This window comes from Rhipicephalus microplus, chromosome 1, assembly GCF_043290135.1.
Source record: "Rhipicephalus microplus isolate Deutch F79 chromosome 1, USDA_Rmic, whole genome shotgun sequence".
In the NCBI taxonomy this organism is placed as follows: Eukaryota; Metazoa; Arthropoda; class Arachnida; order Ixodida; family Ixodidae; genus Rhipicephalus; species Rhipicephalus microplus.
Window position 1 is genome coordinate 184,313,898 of NC_134700.1, and position 22,275 is coordinate 184,336,172.

Genomic DNA, 22,275 nt, shown 5'->3' on the forward strand with positions numbered 1-22,275 from the left:
TTGGACGGAAACTTTGAATTATGTTTAGCGTATTATCTCGGACACCTAAGTTTCAGAGGTCTCTCAATATCCCAAAGCGCCATGTGGTGTCATAGGCTTTTTTTCATATCGAGAAAGACCGATAGGAAAAATTGGTTATCGAGGATAGCATCTCGAATCTGCCTCAATACGTACCAGGTGGTCAATGGTAGATCTGCCTTCTCGAAACCCGCATTGGTATGGATCATGTAGACTGTTAGTTTTAAGGGAGTGTACGAGTTAGTGATTTATAATCTTTTCAAAAAGTTTGCATAGGCAGTTTGTCAGTGCGAGGGGCCTGTAACGCGTAACGGAGGATGAATCCTTGCCTTCTTTCAAAATAGGAATAACACTGACCTCTTTCCATCTCGAAGGGAAGTCGCCGAAAAACCAGATGTCATTGTAAAGGTAAAGTAATGTTTATTTGCGTTTCGAGAAGCAGGTTTCTCAACATTTCATAGACCATGTGATCAGATCCCGGAGCAGAAGTGCTGCAGCAGGTTAGAGATGCCAGTAGTTCAACTAGAGAGAAAGGTTGGTTGTATGCCTCGTATCTTGTACATTTGGTATCTAGTTTCTGCTTTTCCACCCTTGTCTCGTAGCGTTGGACCATTTGATAGTAGTGTGACGAGCTGGAAACTTGCTCGAAGTGTGCTCCTAGGTGATTTGCCTGGTCTTAAGCTGTCGCCTTGTGTGTCCACCAGAGGGAGCGCATATGCTTGTTTTCTTTCCACCCATCTCACTTGTTCCAGACCTTTCCCTCTTGTGTATATGAAGTGATGCCAGATAAAAATTTTTGCCAACTTTCCCATTCTTGCCTGCCTGCGCGTCCACCTGCCTGTAAAATTTGTGAGATTCTCTGCCGTCGGTGATTCTTTAAGCAATCTCCAAGCTTTATTTTGTTTTTTACGCGCTTTTCGGCACTCATTATTCCACTCACTGTGTATAGAATAGATGTGCTTTCCTCGTACCAATGTCGTTAAAATAAACCTGTGTATTTTATTTGCATCAGTGGTTCTTGGTGATCTGCTGGAACGAAATTTTCTCGTTAATTTTCACAGGCATGTAGAGGCGTCGCTTTGAAAATATTCTTTAGTAGCGGTTACTAATTACTAGGAGAGCTACTAGTAGAATTCGCAGAACGCAATAATTTACGTACGGATTTTGAATACCTTCTACCGAAAACGAGGAAACCGCAAGTGGACATGGGGGAGCCCTAATGGCGAAAATAAGAACGAAATAGACTTTATAATGAGTGCACACCCAGGCATCGTGCAGGATGTGGAAGTGGTTGGCAAGGTACGATGCAGTGACCATAGAATGGTACGGTCTCGAATTCGCCTCGACTTGAGAAAGGAACGACAGAAACTGATACGCTAGAAGCCAGTCAATGAGCTAGCACTGAGAGGGAAAGTACAGGAATTCAGAGTCTCGCTTCAGAACAGGTACTCGGATCTTAGTGAGGAAACCAACCTTAGCATAGATACAATGAATGATAATCTGACGAGTATCATTACGGAGTGTGCAGTAGAAGTTGGAGGCAGGGTAGTTAGACAGAACACTGTCAAGCTTTCCCAGGAAACGAAGAACCTCATTAAGAAGCGTCAAATCATGAAAGTCTAAAGTACAACAGACAAAATAGAACTGGCAGAGCTTTCGAAGTTGATTAATAGGCGTAAGGTATCCGACGTAAGAAGGTATAACATGGAGAGAATTGAACACGCTCTGAAAAACGGAGGAAGCGTCAAAGCAGTGAAGAGGAAACTTGGGATAGGCAAAAATCGGACGTATGCACTAAGGGGCAAAGAAGGCAAAATAACTACCAATATGGATAGGATAGTTAAAATAGCGGAGGAGTTTTACAGAGATCTGTACAGTAGCCGGGACAACCAGGACTTTAATACTATAAGAACTAGCAGTAACCCAGATGACACCCCACCAGTAATGATAGAAGTCAGAAAAGCTTTGGAGAGCATGCATAGAGGCAAAGCTGCTGGTGAGGATCAGGTAACATCAGATCTGCTGAAAGATGAAGGAGAGATTGTGTTAGAAAACCTAGCCACCCTGTTTACGAGGTGTCTCCTGACGGGAAGCGTACCAGAGTCTTGGAAGAACGCTAACATCATCTTAATACATAAGAAAGGAGATGACAAGGACTTGAAGAATTACAGGCCAATTAGCTTTCTCTCTGTAGTATACAAGCTATTTACAAAAGTAATTGCTAACAGAGTAAAGAAAACATTAGAATTCAATCAACCAAAGGAACAAGCAGGATTTCGAACAGGCTACTCAACAATCGACCACATTCCTACTATCAATCAGGTAATAGAGAAATGCTCAGAATATAACCAACCACTCTACATAGCCTTCATAGATTACGAGAAGGTGTTTGATTCAGTAGAAATATCAGCCGTCATGCAGACACTGCGGAATCAGGGCGTCGATGAAGTATATATAAACATCCTGGAAGAAATCTACAGGAGATCAACTGCTACCGTAGTGCTTCATAAAGAAAGCAACAGAATACCAATCAAGAAGGGTGTAAGGCAGGGGGACACAATCTCCCCAATGCTATTTACCGCGTGCTTACAGGAGGTTTTCAGAAGCCTAGAATGGGAACAGTTAGGGATAAGAGTTAATGGAGAGTACCTTAGTCACCTGCGCTTCGCCGATGACATTGCATTGCTGAGTAACTCAGGGGACAAATTGCAACTCATGATTACGGAGTTAGACAAGGAGAGCAGAAAGGTAGGTCTTAAAATGAATCTGCAAAAAACGAAAGTAATGTACAACAACCTCGGAAAAGAGCAGCGCTTCGAGATAGGTAATAGTGCACTTCAAGTTGTAAAAGAGTATGTCTACTTAGGGCAGGTAATAACTGCGGAGGCGAACCACGAGATTGAAGTAACTAGAAGAATAAGAATGGGGTGGAGCACATTTGGCAAGCACTCTCAAATTATGACAGGTAGATTGCCACTATCCCTCAAGAGAAAGGTATATAACAGCTGTATCTTGCCGGTACTTACCTACGGAGCAGAAACCTGGAGACTTACAAAGAGGGTTCAGCTTAAATTGAGGACGACGCAGCGAGCAATGGAAAGAAAAATGGTAGGTGTAACCTTAAGAGACAAGAAGAGAGCAGAGTGGATTAGGGAACAAACGGGGGTTAAGGATATCATAGCTGAAATCAAGAAGAAATGGACATGGGCCGGGCATGTAGCGCGTAGACAGGATAACCGCTGGTCGTTAAGGGTAACTAACTGGATTCCCAGAGAAGGCAAGCGGGTTAGGGGGAGACAGAAGGTTAGGTGGGCAGATGAGATTAAGAAGTTTGCGGGTATAAATTGGCAGCAGCAAGCACAGGACCGGGTTGACTGGCGGAACATGGGAGAGGCGTTTGTCCTGCAGTGGACGTGGTCAGGCTGATGATGATGACTAATTTAAGAGACGTAATAATAATATTTGCTCAACTTATACACCTTTTGCATTTATTTACAATTTATTCGCAAGGGCTTCTGCCTTCTCAAATACTTGTACTCATGTGTGACAGCTTTTTAAAACAGCGGGCGAAGAATGCAAAAATAATCAAGTGGAAAAAATAGCGTTAACGTTGTATTCCAGACTGGCAGCTTTGGCAGGGTAAATAACTTGCGAAGACATTTGCAAACTGCTGGGGGTTCCGTTATTCATTATTTGAAACAAATAAAAAATTTGGTGATGAATGCAAAAAAAAATGTTATAAGGGAAAGGCCAGATGTTCCGAACACAAGACCTTCTCAGAACTCACGAGAAGTTGCTGAGAAGTCCTATTTTACATTATTCTCAGTTTAAAGATCATCTTCTAGATAAAGTTCATCTAGAAGTCCTTTTTTTCATAAATATTGCAAGTGTAGGAGCAGCCAAAGTATTCAAAAAGCTACAAATAAATCAAACACACCTTATTGTTACGGTTTCGGTACCAACAAGCTCTATGTGTTCCTCAGAGTAGTGTCGTTCATGCTTAGCGAAGAAAAAATCTCGTCTCCGAGTAGACGGAACTGTAGGTGCACTCGACAGACCAACTTTTCCGTTACATCGCTCACCGGAAAGGCGGCTGTGTCGAAAGTGTTTGTTTACATGTATTTTTGCTCGCTCTGCGAGGAAACGAAAGTCTTTCATCCGTGTGACTGGCCTCCGGCGTCTCTGTTTCCCAAAAGTAAGGGCGCGTCTCCAAATTTCAGTCCTGCTGCCTAAACTTGTCGTAAAGCTAGCGGCCTCAATTAGTGAAATTGAACGCAAGCTTATTTCACGCTCATCGATTATCTGAAGCCATTCTCTGCTGAACCCTACGTACACCATTGTTTTTTTGTTTACTTTCGTAGAAGTAGTGTCGCAATTGGAAGAGTTGGAGCAAATGGAAACACGGGCTCGCCTTACTTCGGAGGGATCTTCTAGCAAGGCACCGGGTCTTGAAACTTCAAGTTTTGAAGAAAGAAAATAACTGGAGGGATCCTTCGTTCTCCATATAATTACTCCTTGTTCACTGCTAGTATCGCGTCTTAATCAAGTCTTAGTGCAATGCGCCAGAGAGCTTTGAATGAAGTGCAGGAAAGGAAAAATAGTGACTGTGGAAGGATTCGTTGAGTGAGTGATCTTTATTCGGCCCGAGCATCGTCAGCTGTTATTGTCGCACGCTTAACTCGTCATAATCAACGTCTCCGAGTATCAAGTATGTTTTCATGTTTGAGTCGGTGTAGATGTTCTCGTTCTTACGAAATGACGACACACTTCTCGTGATTGAGGTGAGTCATTTGCTATATGAATAATTTATTTTGAAGCTACGCGTAAACTTTGCCTGCTAATTCAGAGTTTTAAGCATAATGTAAGAAGCGGGGAAAACATTTTCATGTGCACTAGCTCCCAATTCAAGTTTGAAAACTGGCAGCTCATATTATGTTTAGGTCAGCAGTGTCCGGTCTGTCTCGTTGCAGCATTGCTACAATAAAAGAATCTATGCGTCCTTTATAACGAGGTTGGCCAGGGGCAGAACTTGTTCGTAGACTTCACTTTAAAGAAATGCGTACAGGTGAGCTGGCCCGTAATTGCCGAAAAAATCATGTGTTACTTTCAGGGATATTTTCTTCATTGCAGAGCAAGCATCAAAATTGCGTCTATCACCGTACTTCCGCAGATTCTTCCCATAAACTTTTGCAAGAGTTTGCCGCTGTCACGGGTCCCGTTAATTAGGGAGGCGATCACCGGGTTAATTCCAAGGACCGAAATATCGGCCCCCCGAACTGCACCATGAAAGCGTGGACAATTTAGAAGTGGTCCTATTTGGCGCGCCAGTGGACGCCGGCTGTGGCCCAAAGAACAAGTCAGAGCAGAGAGTTGGTAAACAAAACAAAATTATATTGTCAATTACGGCAGATCAAATCGATACACAAGTATGCACACTCGACAATAGTTGGATACAATATGTTACCAATCAAACAACGTACCACACAGTACAATCAGCCACACTCGAAACAACGGACACAGACAACAATACGCACTACAATGCAGTCGCATGCATTGAACAACCAAGACACTTAAAGACTAAAGAGTTAGAAAACTTATTCAGTCCAAAGTTCTTGGAACAAAAGTCTGAATGATACTCTTCCGAGAATCCCTCACTCAAAGTCCAGCGTTGTTGTCGTTCCGCTGCCCCCGAAGTTTCTCTTCCAGGAAACCTCGCGTCTTCAATTGGCCGCTCTCCAAGCCCCAAACTTCTTCGCCGGTAACACGTCGGCTTCCCACACGCAGCTGTTGCCACGCGTCTTCGCTCGCTGGCGGTAGACACACACTATTGCCTGTAGCTCGAGTCTTCACCCCTCAGGTGGAAATCCTCTTCTTCTCCTCCTTTGTCACTGAAGACAAAAGGCTTCGCCGACAAGGCGGAACACCCTACGCACTCTGGCGTGAAATTTCTTCTTCTCCTGCTTTGTCACTGAGGACAAAACCTTCGCCGACTACACGGCGGAACACCCTACGCACTCCGGCACATACTTTCTTCTCCTGCTTTGTCACTAAGGACAAAACCTTCACCGACAGACGCGGCGGAATGACCCTACGCATACTGGCGCTAACTTCCTTCTTCTCCTGGTCTCCCATCTCTGCTGCTCGGTTAAATACCTTCCGCGCGAAATTCCAGAAAGTTCTCATCATTTCGTCGGCGCGATACGCAGCGAAGGCTGGGGAAAGCGCGAGACGGTACGAGGGCCATCCGCGACATATGACGCAACCCTGCATCACCACGCCCCTTTCCATCGAGAATTTTCCAGGGCTTGCTCGGCCGCCGATGTGAGGAGGTTCGTCGGCGAACCTACATTTCCGAGGGGAGAGGGACGCGCGCCCGGGGAGTCTTTGGATGCTTGTTTTCTTTTTTTTTATCGTTGACCTCGAGGCATCTCTCCGGCGCTTCGTCGCGAGAATTTGGTGGCGCGCCCTTTTTTGAGCGCTCGTTTTGTGACACTGCCCCCCACTTTAAGAATATTATCTCATAATATTCAAAACCACACAAACGAGTGCAAACCATCCCCACACTCTCAAAGACTGTAACATAGTCCGTCGCTCATGACACGTCATGACACGTCAATAGATCACTCAATACAATTGTATATTGTAATTCAATCTCGCAACACATGAAATATAACCACAGGTACATGAGTACAACACTCCATCACATATTACAAGCAATACAAATGTACAAAGTTCTCTCATTACAACAATTCTACAATACTATACATCACATCACCGTAACAAACATTTTGACTCGCTCGGCATACAGTTGTGACACAGGATAACAACCACATTAACTTATCATATTGCACTCAGCACTGTCAAACTCATTCTGATACGACCTCAACACCTATCCCGTGTACTTCAAGCTGCGCTTGCGTCCTTTTTTGCGGTGTTCGCTCGATCTCGTCTTGTTTTTCCTCGTTTTGTTCCGGCGAGCCCTTTCCAACGACGGTAACTGAGGCGGCGTCTCAGCCATCGTTGTCACTTCCGACATTGTTAACGGGTCATAACTCTCAACCGATCCTGTCCGGTTATTCACCCGCTTGTTCATGTCACGACATTTGGCCTGGCTGGCCGACTCCGTCACCTTTACACTGTCACCCGGTTGATGCCGTGCCGACGTAAGTCCAGCTGCCCAGCACGTGAACTCATTGAACACGATCATCTCCTCATTCACTGTCTCTTGCACCCGGGCTTCACCTGGGGCTCGAGTGAAATCCTTCACGGGATTTTTCTCCCCTGTATCTCGCGGTCCCTGTGTCGGCGGGGGCTCCGTCTTCGGGTCTTCCCCCAAACGTTCTGGATCATTCGGCCCTCGCGCCCCGTCGATGTTTCCGATGACAAGGTCGTACAGGGGGGTCGTCATGCATAGAGCAGTAATCTTCCCGCTGAAGTACGGGGTTTCAACCTCAATTTCTGCTTCGGGAAGCATCCGAACCGTACTGTCAATTAGGCAAACTGGTTTCGTTTTGCCCGTTAACTCACTTTCCCGTACCAAATTTCTCCGCACGATAACCGTGGAGCTACCGGTGTCTCTTAACATCGTAATCTTCTTGCCCGCAACTTTTCCAGGAAGCGTTGGCATTCCCTTCGTAACACCGGTTGGCTGTTTCGTCATTACAGCACCCACAATAGGAAGTTTCTCCCCATTTTTCAACTCTACGAATCCGTCGGTGACGGCATTATTATCGAATTTCGGTGCCGCTTGCACACAGGATACCTGGTGAGTTTGACTCACTCCGTTAAGACATGCGTCTGCTTTGTGCCCAGTCTGACCACACTTGAAACATTTTACGACCGTAGGGCTCGTAAAGATCGTTCGACAGCTGTTCGCACGATGACCCACTCGGTTACACAGAAAACATCGCGGAACACTCTCTGGTGCACGCTTCTTTTGTTCGGGTGCCGAATTTTTTTAATCTTCGGGACACACCTTCTTGACCTTGGCCAAATCAGTTCCACCTTGCGCTTCCAAGAATTGGTCGGCCAATTCAAGCATGCCTTCAAGCGACTCAGCCTTCCTCTCTTTCAAGTACAGCGACAGGCTTGGGTGGCAACTGGTAAGAAATTGCTCTCTAATTAGGAGCTCTCTAAGCTCATCGTACTCCTGTGCTGTCCCTGAAAGTTCAATCCATCTGTCGAAATAATGGCAAAGTCGGGTGGCATACTGCGTAGCCGTCTCACCATCAGCTGGCTTCCCTGTCCGAAATCTGTCCCGGAATCCTTCCACAGTAAATCTAAATCGCTTCAGTAAAGCAGTTTTCACCTTTGCATAGTTGGCTTCATCGGTCGGCGTCAGCCTACCGTACACACTGAGCGCTTCACCACTCAAGCAAGTACTCAAAGCAGTTGCCCATTGATGTTCCGGCCAATTCTGGCTCCTCGCAATCGTCTCAAATCGGTGAAGGTACGCGTCAAGGTCGTCCTTCCTTTCATCAAACGCCACGAGCAGCTTGCTTGGGTTCAAGCGGAAGCCGTGGTCCTCCCGTTCGCTGCTTTCAACTCTAGCTTGGACCGGAGTTTCACTTCGCTGTTGCAAACGGAGCCGCTCGAGTTCCATCTCGTGCTGCCGCTGCCGTTCCCTTTCCTCTCTTTCTTCTTTCAGCTGTCGCTCCTTTGCCTCTCTTTCTTCTCTCGCCCTCTCAGTGGCCAGCTTTTCTCTCTCCAGCTCCAACTTCAATTGCTGCTCTCTTTCTTCTTTCAGCTATCGCTCCTTTGCCTCTCTTTCTTCTCTCGCCCTCTCACCGGCCAGCTTTTCTCTCTCCAGCTCCAACTTCAATTGCTGCTCTCTTTCTTCTTTCATCTGTTGCTCCTTTGCCTCTCTTTCTTCTTTCGCCATTTCAGCGGCCAGCCTTTCTCTCTCCAACTCAGCTGCTTTTTCTTCCTTGGCCCTCTCAGCTGCCAACCTCTCTCTCTCTAACTCAGCTGTTTTTTCCGCTTTGGCTCTTTCGACCGCCAACCTTTCTTTTTCCAGCTCAGCTGCTTTTCTTCTTTGGCCCTCTCTTTTTCTTCTTTTTCCTTCTGGGTGACCCACTTCCGTAGTTCAGCACCAGAGAGACTCATCTTCTCACCAAGAGCTACTAATTTTTCGAGATCCATTGTGTCTCGCAAATGAAGTCTTGCCGCGTGCAAAAAGTATCTGCCCAAATAGGTCTATCGGAACACTCCCCTGCACTCGTTAACGAGAACACTGAGCAACACACAAAATTGTTCCGATAGCAGTATCAACAACTCGAGGCTCTTTCTCACTACTTTGGACACACTGTGCACCAGAAGGTCCTTGTCGCGGACGCCAGATGAATTGTCACGGGTCCCGTTAATTAGGGAGGCGATCGCCGGGCTAATTCCAAGGAACGAAATATCGGCCCCCCGAACTGCACCACGAAAGCGTGGACAATTTAGAAGTGGTCCTATTCGGCGCGCCAGCGGACGCCGGCTGTGGCCCAAAGAACAAGTCAGAGCCGAGAGTTGATAAACAAAACAAAATATTATTCTCAATTACGGCAGATCAAATCGATACACAAGTATGCACACTCGACAATAGTTGAATACAATATGTTACCAATCAAACAACGTACCACACAGTCGAATCAGCCACGCTCGAAACAACGGACGCAGACAACAAAAAATGGCAGCATATCCATGGAGTGAATGATGGAGAGTGGGGCGAAGAATTCGTCCGTCCATTCGTTCTTGCTTCCGTCCGTCCATGCGTCCGTCAGTGTGACCGTCCATGCGTCCATCAGCCCGTCCGTGCGTGCATCTGTTCGTGCGTCCGTCCCTGCGTTCGTCAATGCAGCCGCCCCTGCGCCCGTTCATGCGTCCATCCATGCATCTGTCTATGTGTCCGTTCGTCTATCTATTCAACACTCCAAGTACCACCATCTCGCATGTTTTCATCATATATTCCCCATATAGATGCACCGCCATCCAGCGGACATTCCAAGGACTAAACGAGAGGTGGCACACGCACAATTTCTTACGGCTTGCGCTTCGGGTCCACTTCCCACCTTTAACCACCTCGAGTTCATGGTATATACTAGTTAACTGTATTCATGGCACTGCGGCCGAACGCTCGCTAAACCTTTCGAAAACCAAGGAGGTTACGCCCAGCGAGTATGACGTAGCAAACTTTTTCACTCAGATAGTGCTCAATGTACATGCCAATGGCTGCTAATGGGAAATGAGAGGCGGAGAATTCGGCTTTTACTTTCTTACGGCTTGCGCTTCGTATCTACTTCCCATTTTTAACCACCTCGAGTTCATTCATGGTATATACAAGTTCATTGTATTCATGGCACTGCGGCTCAACGCTCGCTAAACCTTTCTAAAGCTAAAGAGGTTACACCCAGCGAGTATAACGTAGCAACCCTTTCTTGTCAGATAGTGCTCAATGTACATGCCAATGGCTGCTAATGGTGATCGTAGCCTGCGCGTTAACTAAAAGCCGAATGCTCCTGTCTCTCATTCCCCATTAGCAACCATTGACATGTTTATTGAGCACTATTTTTGTTGTTCAACAACGCACAGAAGAAGTCTCTCACCGGCACCACCTTGGAGGTCAAAATGTTATACTTGTTACATACTACGGGGGACGAACGGGTGCCGCTATAAGGAGCTTCGCCCCTAATACGCACTACAATGCAGTCGCATGCATTGAACAACCAAGACACTTAATGACTAAAGAGTTAGAAAACTTATTCAGTCCAAAGTTCTTGGAACAAAAGTCTGAATGATACTCTTCCGAGAATCACTCACTCAAAGTCCAGCGTTGTTGTCGTTCCGCTGCACCCGAAGTTTCTCTTCCAGGAAACCTCGCGTCTTCAATTGGCCGCTCTCAAAGCTCCATACTTCTTCGCCGGTAACACGTCGGCTTCCCACACGCAGCTGTTGCCACGCGTCTTCGCTCACTGGCGGTAGACACACACTCTTGCCTGTAGCTCGAGTCTTCACCCCTCAGATGGAAATCCTCTTCTTCTCCTCCTTTGTCACTGAGGACAAAAGGCTTCGCCGACAAGGCGGAACACTCTGCGCACTCTGGCGTGAAATTCCTTCTTCGCCTGCTTTGTAAATGAGGACAAAACCTTCGCCGACTACACGGCGGAAGGACCCTATGCACACTGGCGCTAACTTCCTTTTTCTCCTGATCTTCCATCTCTGCTGCTCGGTTAAATACCTTCCGCGCGAGATTCCAAAAAGTTCTCATCATTTCGTCGGCGCGATACGCAGCGAAGGCTGGGGAAAGCGCGAGATGGTACGAGGGCCGTCCGCGACAGATGACGCAACCCTGCATCACCACGCCCCTTTCTATCGAGAATTTTCCAGGGCTTGCTCGGCCGCCGATGTGAGGAGGTTCGTCGGCGAACCTACGCTTCTGAGGGGAGAGGGACGCGCGCCCGGGGAGTCTTTGGATGCTTGTTTTCTTTTTTTTTATCGTTGACCTCGAGGCATCTCTTCGGCGCTTCGTGAGGCCCCGGAAACTCTCAAGTTCAAGTGCTCACCTGTAGGCGGCGAAAAAATCAACCGCGGCGCGTTTCTGCTTCAAACACCCAGAGTGGATAACTAACCTCTTTCGCCACTCGCGCTATTGCACTTTCTTGTAGAGGCGCCTTCGTCGAGGCCAAGTTTTATTTTAAAATGATCAAATACTACATGTTTGCGTACCGCTACACATAAAAAACATTTTGTTCTTCTAGCAAGTAGTTTTTCTTAATTATGTGCTGCGTCATCAACTTTTTGTAATAGTTTTTTCTCCAGCTGTCTCGATGTCAGTAGCAGCCTATCGACATCATTATCTTCATTTCAAAGTTTGCGGCGGCCAACGTTGCGACGGCAGGTAACGGCTCGCGGTACGTTCGGATGTGTCTCGGACTGTTTCGTTTCGCTATAAATATTTCGAGCCTCTGCCGACCGGCACATTCTTTCTCATTCTGTTTATTTGACTCGTTCAAATGCTTTCGCGAAGGGAATTTGAGTGACTTTCGGGGAACGAAGCGACCGCTGAAGCTTTCATCGGATGAACACCCGTTGCAAGCCCGGGCCGGTGAGTAGAAACCACTTTAGTTTTTTAAAGATGATTGCTTGCGGGGCTAGTTGGTTCATTTCACTATATGTAGTTGTTTTTTGCCAATGACTGCGTAGGCGTCACACGGTGGCAGCGCATTGCAGTATTAAATTTTAAAATTGTTGAACGTCTCAATCTGTAACCGGAAAAACGTGCGTTACTTGCGGCGTGCATGGCTTCACGTGGGAACGAGTCGCTAACTCAATAGTTAATTGTGAAATTCTATCGCCAGGTAACACCAACCAGGCCGTTGCGATAAAAGAAGGCAAATAAATAACTGTCGCCTCGCATGTGTCTTCTTAGCTAGCCCATATATTAGTGCAAAAAACCTACTAGTTAATAATTTACTGCAGTCGCGTTTGAGAAACATCACATAATTGTGGGTCTGGTTTTGCTATAGTGTGACAAAGGAAGCATCACATAAATGAGAAATACTTCTTTTTCTGCCACAGCCTCCTGGCCCACCTGACATGGAAGCAAATGTGTACAATGGGCAAGGAACCTGCTACATGACATGCCTTGTGAAGAAGCTGCCCTGAGTGATATACGTGTTATGAGGTACCACTACATATATGTATAAAATACTGCTGTTTACTAATTAACTGAGTTTATTTGTTTACTTTGGAAAATTTCATGCATTGATTTCATGCATTGATATCTGGTGATGTTACTTGTTTTTCCAGACTGCCATGCAATGACAGGATGACTACCCCCGAATGTCCACTCTGCAAGCACGTTGAAACATCTGAATGTCCACTACAACAGGTCATCTCTAACCTCACACATGTAATGCTGTATTTGTGAATATTTTACCGTACATATCGTGGAGAGGTGCTTTAGATTGGCTACAAGCATTGCCTGCCTACCGTGGCATGGAATCTACACTTCAATAATGTTGAAACTGTAACACTATTAGTTAGATTGTGTGGCGCTGCTGAGCTCAACAACACACTGTTTGATCCCAGCCACTGTAGCCATATTTCGATGGGCGTGAAACGCTAAGACGCTTGTGTGCTTAAGGGTTTGTTCGATTCGCCTGCACCACATGATCCGTTTTACCAAGTGCTGCTCCTCGCCATTCGTTTCAGTGGCACAGCAATGGCATCTTCTAAATCTTGCCATTCATTTCAAAAAGCGCAGGAGAGGTACAGCACCAAATCTATTTCATGACTTTCCTGTACCTTCTGCTCTGACGGCGCTGGTTTGGTGCAGCCGCTCGCACAGCTTAACAAACAACATAGCATTAGACGTAGGTGCTGTACCCACCTCTATAAATGCGGCGTGTTTTGCCAAGTTTGCACCTCATTAAAATAGGCGAACAAAAATAAGGATTCCACCTTGTCGGCACCTTGTCATTCACTTGTGATGCCGTACCGCTGAACTCCTGCGGCACAAGTTCTGAACTTCTCGTGCACAGCTGTGAACCAGTTCGGATTGGTGCAGGTGAACTAAACTGACCCTTAAAAGATGGAAGCTTGAAAATATGAAAAATATGTTAACATAAGGGGTCAAAGCAAATGTTTCGACAAGCAGTCTTGTCTCCTGTGAGGCTACAATGTCATTTGTTTGAACCCCTGGAAGCCAGAATCAATCTAAATTTGCCCACTACTGTACGACTCACGATCACTTCATAGTTGGCAGGTGAATCGTCGGAAGTTATTCATTGCACTGCATAATGAACACACCCACAGTGATGGGCATTAACAGGCTTTCCGACATTTAGTTGTGCCTTGTGACAGTTTACCAACAACATCCAGAACTGTTTTGTCTTAATTAACTGTGTTTAGCTCATACAAGTTTACAAAAAGATGCACCAAAGCTCATAAGACTGCACTCAATTGCTTTAGCTTTGCACATATGTTCAATGGGCTCCTAAAATAATAAATCATAAAGGTGATGAGCAGTTGCAGCACAGCTTCCTCAAAGACGTGAATGCTGTCATGAGGAGCAAGATTGTGTTCATTGCATGTGGTACTGTTTTTTTTTGGCAGAAGAAGAAGTTGTCACAGAGAACAGCCTCTGCTTCGAGCTCTGTGAGTTTCCTAATTCTTTTGCCAAGATTTTTCAATAATCGACACACCTCGAAGGGGCGTTCCCCCTTAGAATGGGGGATCAAAACCCCATCCAGCAACCGGGACCGGGCCGACCACATCATAGTGCGTCTGACGCAAGTTCTCACCCCGGCCCAAGCGGGGCCCACGATGACAATTCTGATGACTCCTCCGTTGAAGATATGGCTTCGGACAGCGACTACGTGGTCGTACCAAGCCGACGCCTGAAGAGGAAAATCAGCCGGACATCGCCCACTAGCCGGCAAGCACAGACAAAGGCGAGTAGCATGCGGTCGTACACCATTTCGTATGTGCCGGCATCGAAGACAGACATCTTGAACTCTCTAAATAGGCAGAGCCTGACAGAGTACTTTGAGCTCATCGCTCCAGGGAAAGTCGTAGAAATACGCATGAATACCCGAAAGAACATACTGTCCGTGGAGGTCACTACGAAGGCTTTATTGGACACGCTTAAACCGATTGTTCGATTAGGAAACATTCCGGTTCGCGCATTCTCCGCGTATGACGAAGAAACGGCAACAGGAGTTATATACAATGTGGATGAGGAGATAACAGACTCGAGTCTCGAGAAACTGCTGTCATCGTCGGCTCCCGTGCTTGGCTTCCACCGCTTTGGACGCACGCGATGTGTTAAAGTAGTGTTTCAGTCGAAGACGTTACCCACACATGTAAAAGTTGGGTACGTGAGGCACTCGGTACGTCCTTACGTACCAAAACCTCTGCAATGTCATAAATGCATGAAATTTGGGCACGTTAGTGCAGTTTGCAAGGGTGCAGTAGCCTGCAAGCATTGCGGTGGCCTTCATGATGGTGATAACTGCAATGCTGTGGCCAAATACCCAAACTGCTCAGGCGTCCACGACGCAACATCAAAGGAATGTCCCACAATGAGGAATGAAATTAGTATCCTGAAGAAGATGGTTCGAGACCACTCCACTCACAGAGAAGCTGCAAGGGCTGTACGGCGCCGTAAACATCGTTCGCGACACCGACGCAAACGAAGCAGCAGTGCTCATAGCTTATCGAATTCGACACACAAAACCATGCCCGCACCACCTACTAGCCTACGTTTGTCGGCCAGAACGGAGGATACAGATGCTCAAATGCCAATACAGTCCACGCAAGTACAATGTAACCAGTCATTGGCTCTCCCCACGTCGCAGACTCAGTGGCCTTCACTACCGTCAAGAGCTACGATAGTGCCATCATCACATAGTGCCCCTACCCCCAATGAAGAAAACAAGAAGATGGACAACACAGATATCAAGGCTATGCTTAAAAATTTGATGGGTTCGATGCGTAAGATTCTCAGCAGCCTAAACCCTCCCGCTGCTAAGGCGGCTGTGCAGCTACTTGAGGTTTTGGAGCCTCTTTTACTGGTTCTTCAGTAAGTGAACATGGCACTGATGTTTGAAGAACGCATGCGCCAGTCGCTTGTTATGCAATGGAATGCTCGTGGCCTACGTGGCCGTCTGTCAGACTTCAGACAATGGGTTTTTAAATATCAATTTCCTGTTATCGTTATATGTGAACCGAATATGGTTTCACCTTTTCGTATATCTGGATATATCCAGATTTGGTCCAGCAGTGATCAACGTACGAGCAAAGTTCTCGTTTGTATACGCCGTGATTTGACATTCTTGAGACATGAAGTCGCGTCGCATACCAGCAATGATTACGTGAGCCTGACTATAACACATAAAAAGCGAACATTCTCCGTAATAGGAGGATACATACACCCAAGCGCACAGATGGACTGCTTCCACCTGGGGACCATTCTTCAAGCGGCACAAAGGCCACACATTGTGATCGGCGATTTTAATTCACATCATCCTCTCTGGGGTAGCACTACAACGAATTATCGCGGAAAGGATTTAGCCAATTTTATATACAACTATGGACTAAGCGTACTCAACGACGGATCACCTACATTTGTTCGTGGCACGTCCTACAGCAGCTGCCTCGACCTCTGTTTCGTTTCCAGAAACCTTCTGTCTTCCGCATGTTGGTGCACAGATTTGGACACTCGCGGAAGTGACCACCTTCCAACCTATGTTCAGTTCAGGTGGTTTCGCCGCACGCACACACGCTACATCCGTCAAACCGACTGGACACTGTTCAAGGCATCTGTCAAGTCTGGCTGTGAGCACACGACTGATCCATCCGAGGTAGAAAACATCATTGCTTCTTCACTGCGTGACACAACCAAACAGGTTAACCTACCGATGCAGAGATCAGCAGTTGACTCCCAATACGAGGCCCTTCGTGCAATCCGTCGCCGTGCCGAACGCCGATACAGACGAACGAAGTCACCTTCAGACCTTTCCGCCTGTCGTCGAGCTCAACGACATGTTCTTCGGCATCTTGACAAGATTGGCAGGCAACGCTGGAGAAATTTTTGTGGATCTCTGGACCCCAGGCAACCTCTATCTAAGATCTGTCGGGTGGTACGAAGTTTGCAGACAACTCCCCAACAACGTCAACCATTTCAAGCTGTTGCTCTACATCAGGGACGGACAGAAGTTGAGATAGCCAGTGACTACTGTAGCCTCATCGTGGACACCACTGATGATCTTGCCACTAATGAGCTTCTTACTACCATTGCGCCTCCATCGTCTGACGAGCGCCTTGATGTACGTTTTACAATACATGAGCTTGACGCTGCGATTTCTGCCTCCCGCCGATCATCGGCACCAGGACCTGACGGAATCACGTATGCTGCACTCAGCCATCTTGATACAGAAGCACGACGTATCCTGTTATCTCATTATAACACCTCATGGGAGTCAGGAGAAGTCCCAGCTAACTGGAAATGCAGTCGCATTATTGCATTGCTCAAGCCGGGGAAGTGTCCTTATGCACTTTCCTCCTACAGACCAATCGCGTGAGCCAGCTGCGTCGGAAAAGTGATGGAAAGAATGGTACTGGCACGATTAGAGTGGCTTCTAGAGAGCAACAACTCCTTTCCTGCATTTATGAACGGCTTCAGAAGAGGCCGATCTGCCATTGATGGTGTGGTCGACTTGATCACCAGCGTTGAAGAGGAAAGAAGCCGACGCAGACTAGTGGCGGCGGTCTTCTTAGACATTAAGGGTGCCTACGATAATGTGCTGCATTATGCGATCCTTGACGCACTGGAAGATTTCGACATCGGTGGACGACTGTACGCTTGGATTTTTAGCTACCTTAGGGACCGCACCATTTACATGACGACAAGTAACGGAGACACCGATCGATATAAGGTTCATCGTGGTGTTCCCCAAGGAGGAGTTCTCAGCCCGATCCTATTCAATGTCACAATGATCGGCCTAGCAGCAGAACTTCCCAGCACGGTGAAGATCACTGCATACGCTGATGACATATGCATATGGGCATCCGGAACTACTCGTCCGCAATTGCGAGCTCGACTACAGCGTGCAGTGACGATCACATACAAATATCTACGACGTCAGGGGCTCACTCTTTCAATCGACAAATGCGCAGTGCTTGCGTTCACGCGCAAGCAGATGTCGCAATACCCGATATTTATTAATGGGACAGCGATACCTGCTGTAACGCACCACAAGTTCCTTGGAGTTGTCGTACACAGAGATCTATTGTGGACGAAGCATGTCGCCGTACTTAAATCTAAATTGAAGAGCTTTGCTCTCATTCTTCGCCACGTAGCAGGAGCAAGATGGGGCCCATCAGAATCATCGCTACTTCAATTATACAATGCTCTATTTGTGGGATACATTCGATACAGCATGCCGGTGCTTTCCAATATGAGACCTAGTTGTGTGAAGACACTCGAGAGTGTTCAAGCTCAATGCTTACGAAGATGCTTGGGTCTACCACGCTGCACTTCAACAAATGGGACAATCGCAGAGGCTCGGGCTTGTCCCATCAGTGTATACATGCTCTGCGAGCCACTTAGAGTTCACCTCCGATTACTGAGCAGACACAGACAGCACCCACTGTCAGTACTACCCGCCACTCACCCAGATTGCAGTTTCTCAAAAGTAATATTGCGGCATGAAAATATTATACCATCAAGGTTTTCTCCGCCAAATGCCCCTGCAGTGCCTCCATGGGTTCTGCCTAAACCACCTATCTCTTTTACGATACCTGGAATTACGAAGAAGTCGCTCATTTCTTCTGTTGGCCTCAGACAACTGACCCTATATCACATTTATACAACGTACAGTGATTCTCTGCACGTGTACACCGACGGATCCACCACGCTAAACACTTCCGCCGCAGCCTTTGTCATTCCAGACATGGATATCGCTCGACGATTCAAAGTGGACCATAAAACCACATCAACTGCCGCAGAGCTTGTCGCTATCCGGGAGGCAATAAGATTTATTTCCGGAGAGCGACCTCGAGCCTGGACGATTTTCTGTGATGCAAAACCCGCTTTGCAAACCATTAATTGCATCATGAAGCAAGGTCCGTATTACAGCTTGGCAATAGAAATCACAAAACTTATTCAGGTTGCTTCAACAAATCGTCATCTTATAACTTTCCAGTGGATTCCCGCTCATTGCGGCGTGATTGGAAACGAACAGGCAGACGCTGAAGCTAAAAATGCCTTAAGCAGTGCCCCTGAAGTACGCATTGCGTTTTCACGAGCTGACACGAACGCCCTGCTTCGCTGCGTGATGCGCAGCTACACACTTCAGCACTGGACCAAACCGGAACGGCGACACCAGCGACTTCACAAATGGGACCCGGAAATGAGGTTCCGCATGCCTCCTAAATTGAAACGGCAACTCACAAGTATGATCCACCGCATTCGTCTTGGTGTAGCGTACACCAGACGTTACGCACATATCATCGGTCGCAGTGACACCGGTCCTAATTGTGAACACTGTGATGTGCCAGAAACACTTGAGCACATATTTTGTGTCTGCCCAGCATACGCACGTGAACGACAAACACTGATTTCTTCTACTGAACAATATCGCAGTAGGTCATTAACTGATGAGACCATGTTGGGCCCTTGGCCAGACACCAACAGTGCAACTGCGGTCACAAGAGCAGTTATTACCTTTTTAGAAACAACTGGACTATGTGCGCGGCTATAAAATGTGTCTCAGCTAGAAAGAACACTACATACTCACCTCTCTATCTCACCATCGTCATCCATTAATCTTTTTTTCCCCTTTCCTTTCCCCCAGTGTAGAGTAGCAGGCTAGAGCAAGCTATCGCTCAGGCCGACCTCTCTGCCTTTCTGCAAATAAACATACTTCCTTCACTTTTGTCAAAAAAACGTTCCAGATTTCTTTGTGCACATCTGCTTCTGTTTAAATTAAGTTGTCATAACTATAGTGTCTACCACTACGAAGTGAAATTCTGTGCACTACGGTCATGAAAAAAAATCTAGGAAATCGCACAGGTAGTTGAAACATACATGATCTTCACTTATCTACAGCCACACTGCAAGATAGTACGTATTTCAAGTCCTAACTTCTAAAAGTAGCAGGGAGAAAAGAACTTCATTTTCAACCACAAGTATACTGAAAAAGTGAACACAATAACAAGTGTGTAATGAATGTGACCTTTATTGATCCAGTATTCGGACAGATTCACATCTTGTACCACCAATTGATTTCAGGAGTGATTGCTTGTAAGAGAGTACTGAAGTTCTATGGATATGTCTATGCAAAAAAAGAGATTGTGCTCAGGGCTGAGCAGATAGTGTGATGTAAGAGTACCAACAAAGATGTACAGACAACAAAATTGTACAATGCAAAGCTAAAGCTTATTTTCTTAGAATTGGACCTTTTTCGATCTGTAAGCACACACCTCATTAGTGTCCTTTTAGCATACATGTTCGCTGCATACTCAGCAGACTGGTCATTTCCTGCGACGAGAAATTCTAGCTGTGGTAACTTTGTAACTTAACTCTAACAATAAATGTAGCAAGCCTGAAATATCTTTAGGCCCATCCCCTAAATACATAATACCTATGATATGGGCTCACGGCTGAGTATAAAACTAGTGCCTATGCTCTCGACACGACGCGACATTGCAGAATTGTGAAGTACTCAATGTAGCATTGCAGAGCGAGAAAGATTCAGAAATGCACGCATCCGCAATTGCTTATTTAACAAATTTAGCAAAACTAAATTGCTCTAACTGCGCGAGCTATCTATCGGCAATGTGCAAGTTTCCTTCCCGATTCCACATCATGCATTCGCTTCAAGATCAACACTACGGGGCAAGCGCCGCATCTGACGGCAGAATCGGACCCTTGTCCTGAAGCCATGCTATTAAACTCGAGCGCCGCAACACAATGAGAGCGACGTTCATTCAGCGATTTCGATGTTCAGTTATATGCATATGCTTGTTAGCTTTCAAGAGTCTTTACACATGGGTTGAAAGCTTTCGATATGTATGAGTGACTTGTTTTGTTCGGACCCGACCGTATACATTGATTGTATCGGCTTGGACACACGCAATAAACGATGCAAACGTTACTTGATTGACGTTGTTTTTGCCAGTCGAGGCCAGCTAGGTCCCCTGGCGATAATTACAGGCGCGAAACGCGATTGGGCCATAGAGAAAGAAAAAGACCTTTTTTTTATTTTTCTATGATTGGGCAACAAAAAAAAAAAAACCAGAGGAAGCGAGCAGCGCGAACCAGCCGCGAACCTCCCCACCTGCAGCAAAAAAAAAAAAAAATGCGTCTGTTTATTGATGATGATAGTACTTCTAGCGTCATCTCGCCTCGCGGTATTGCAGTTCAGTACGCCGCCGCTACGTATTTGCATGTTATTTTGATACAACAGCCCAAAGGTACAGTTTCCGTTCTCTAAACTGGTAGGTGTTCTGTGGCTTCGTCGCGAGAATTTGGCGGCGCGCCCTTTTTTGAGCGCTCGTTTTGTGACAGCCACCTACTCGCTTTGGTGTTGGTTCTATGGGTTCAAGTTACATGAACAGCGGTCTTTATTTCAGCTATTGCGCACATGTTGCAATTGTTTTCCTTGTCTTGTGTAACTGCGACTAGCATGCACCAAACATCCAACGCAGTGCCTTTTTTTTTCTTAAGAAACCAACTTTCATGCTGGCTGTTTCTATGAATGTTCGATTCCGTTTAGTCAGACATGCGTTTTTAGTGCAATAATAGGAGCATCTGTGTTTTGTTCCAGAGGCTACATTCATGCCTAAGAAACTTATGAACTGTGTTTATTTACTTACTTGCGGTTACGGGTATTATTGCACATTATTTATCTACATCATTCCTTGATAGCGATGCTATTCTTCGCAAAAACGTGAAGGGTGTGTCCCTTGACACAACGCGTTACGTTATCGACGACAAGACGCGAGCATGAGCTTTCATGGAAACAAGCCTAACCCCCGTATTCACAAACGATCCTCGACTTGACTTTCACCTTTCACTTGACAGAGTTGAGCACTGCGCCTCTGCTCGGCTGAAATTGACACTGTGCTGCTCCAGAATCGCACCACATTATTGTTGATATGCAGTGTCTTTCCGTGCCTAGAGAGGGCGCTTTCGTCGGCTTTCTCAAGTGCAGGTGAAGCGTTGAGTGAAGGGACGTTCTAGAATATGGGGTTAGAGTGCTTACGCATCCCTTCTTGAGGCGCTGCTGCATGCGAGAGAGCGTCCGCGTATTTTGGTAATACACTCAAGCCAATATAACTTGTGCTGGTGAATCACCAGTCCCCGCAACACTTCTTAAGTGCTCATAGAACTCTTTCATGCTCTACGCCACCTGTAGAGAGAAATCACTTTTAACCAGGGTCTACTAATCAGATGTAGCAAGCACCCGCAATAGCCTTTGGCGTGTCTTTACCGCGTGCCTGCTACTAGCGTTCGCTTGGCGGGTGCGGATGCGTCAACAAGCTGTCAGCCTCTGTGCCGACCAATGTCATTGATAACTGGGGTCATGATTATGGGAGCTTGCTTTAAATGGCAGTGCGAAAGTAAAGAAACCTTGAATTCACGCAGTATACAGATGCGCCAAATGCATACACGTACGGGGTTTCTCAAGGTTAACCAATAGCAGCAGTAGTTATTCAACATTTATACTGGTATCGTAAGTTATGGCGAAAGAAACCGCGTCATGTCTT

General features: G+C 46.4%; 1 protein-coding gene and 1 long non-coding RNA gene across 6 annotated transcripts in view; both read left to right on the plus strand.

Annotated features, from left to right (window-relative positions):
- LOC119178536 (neuroligin-4, Y-linked) overlaps positions 1-22,275 on the plus strand; it is a 523,045-nt gene that overhangs the window by 385,722 nt on the left and 115,048 nt on the right. The window lies entirely within an intron of this gene.
- Positions 11,919-13,155, plus strand: LOC142803580 (uncharacterized). Its single transcript, XR_012894176.1, has 3 exons — positions 11,919-12,103; positions 12,577-12,682; positions 12,808-13,155. It is a non-coding gene; the product is annotated as an uncharacterized LOC142803580 (long non-coding RNA).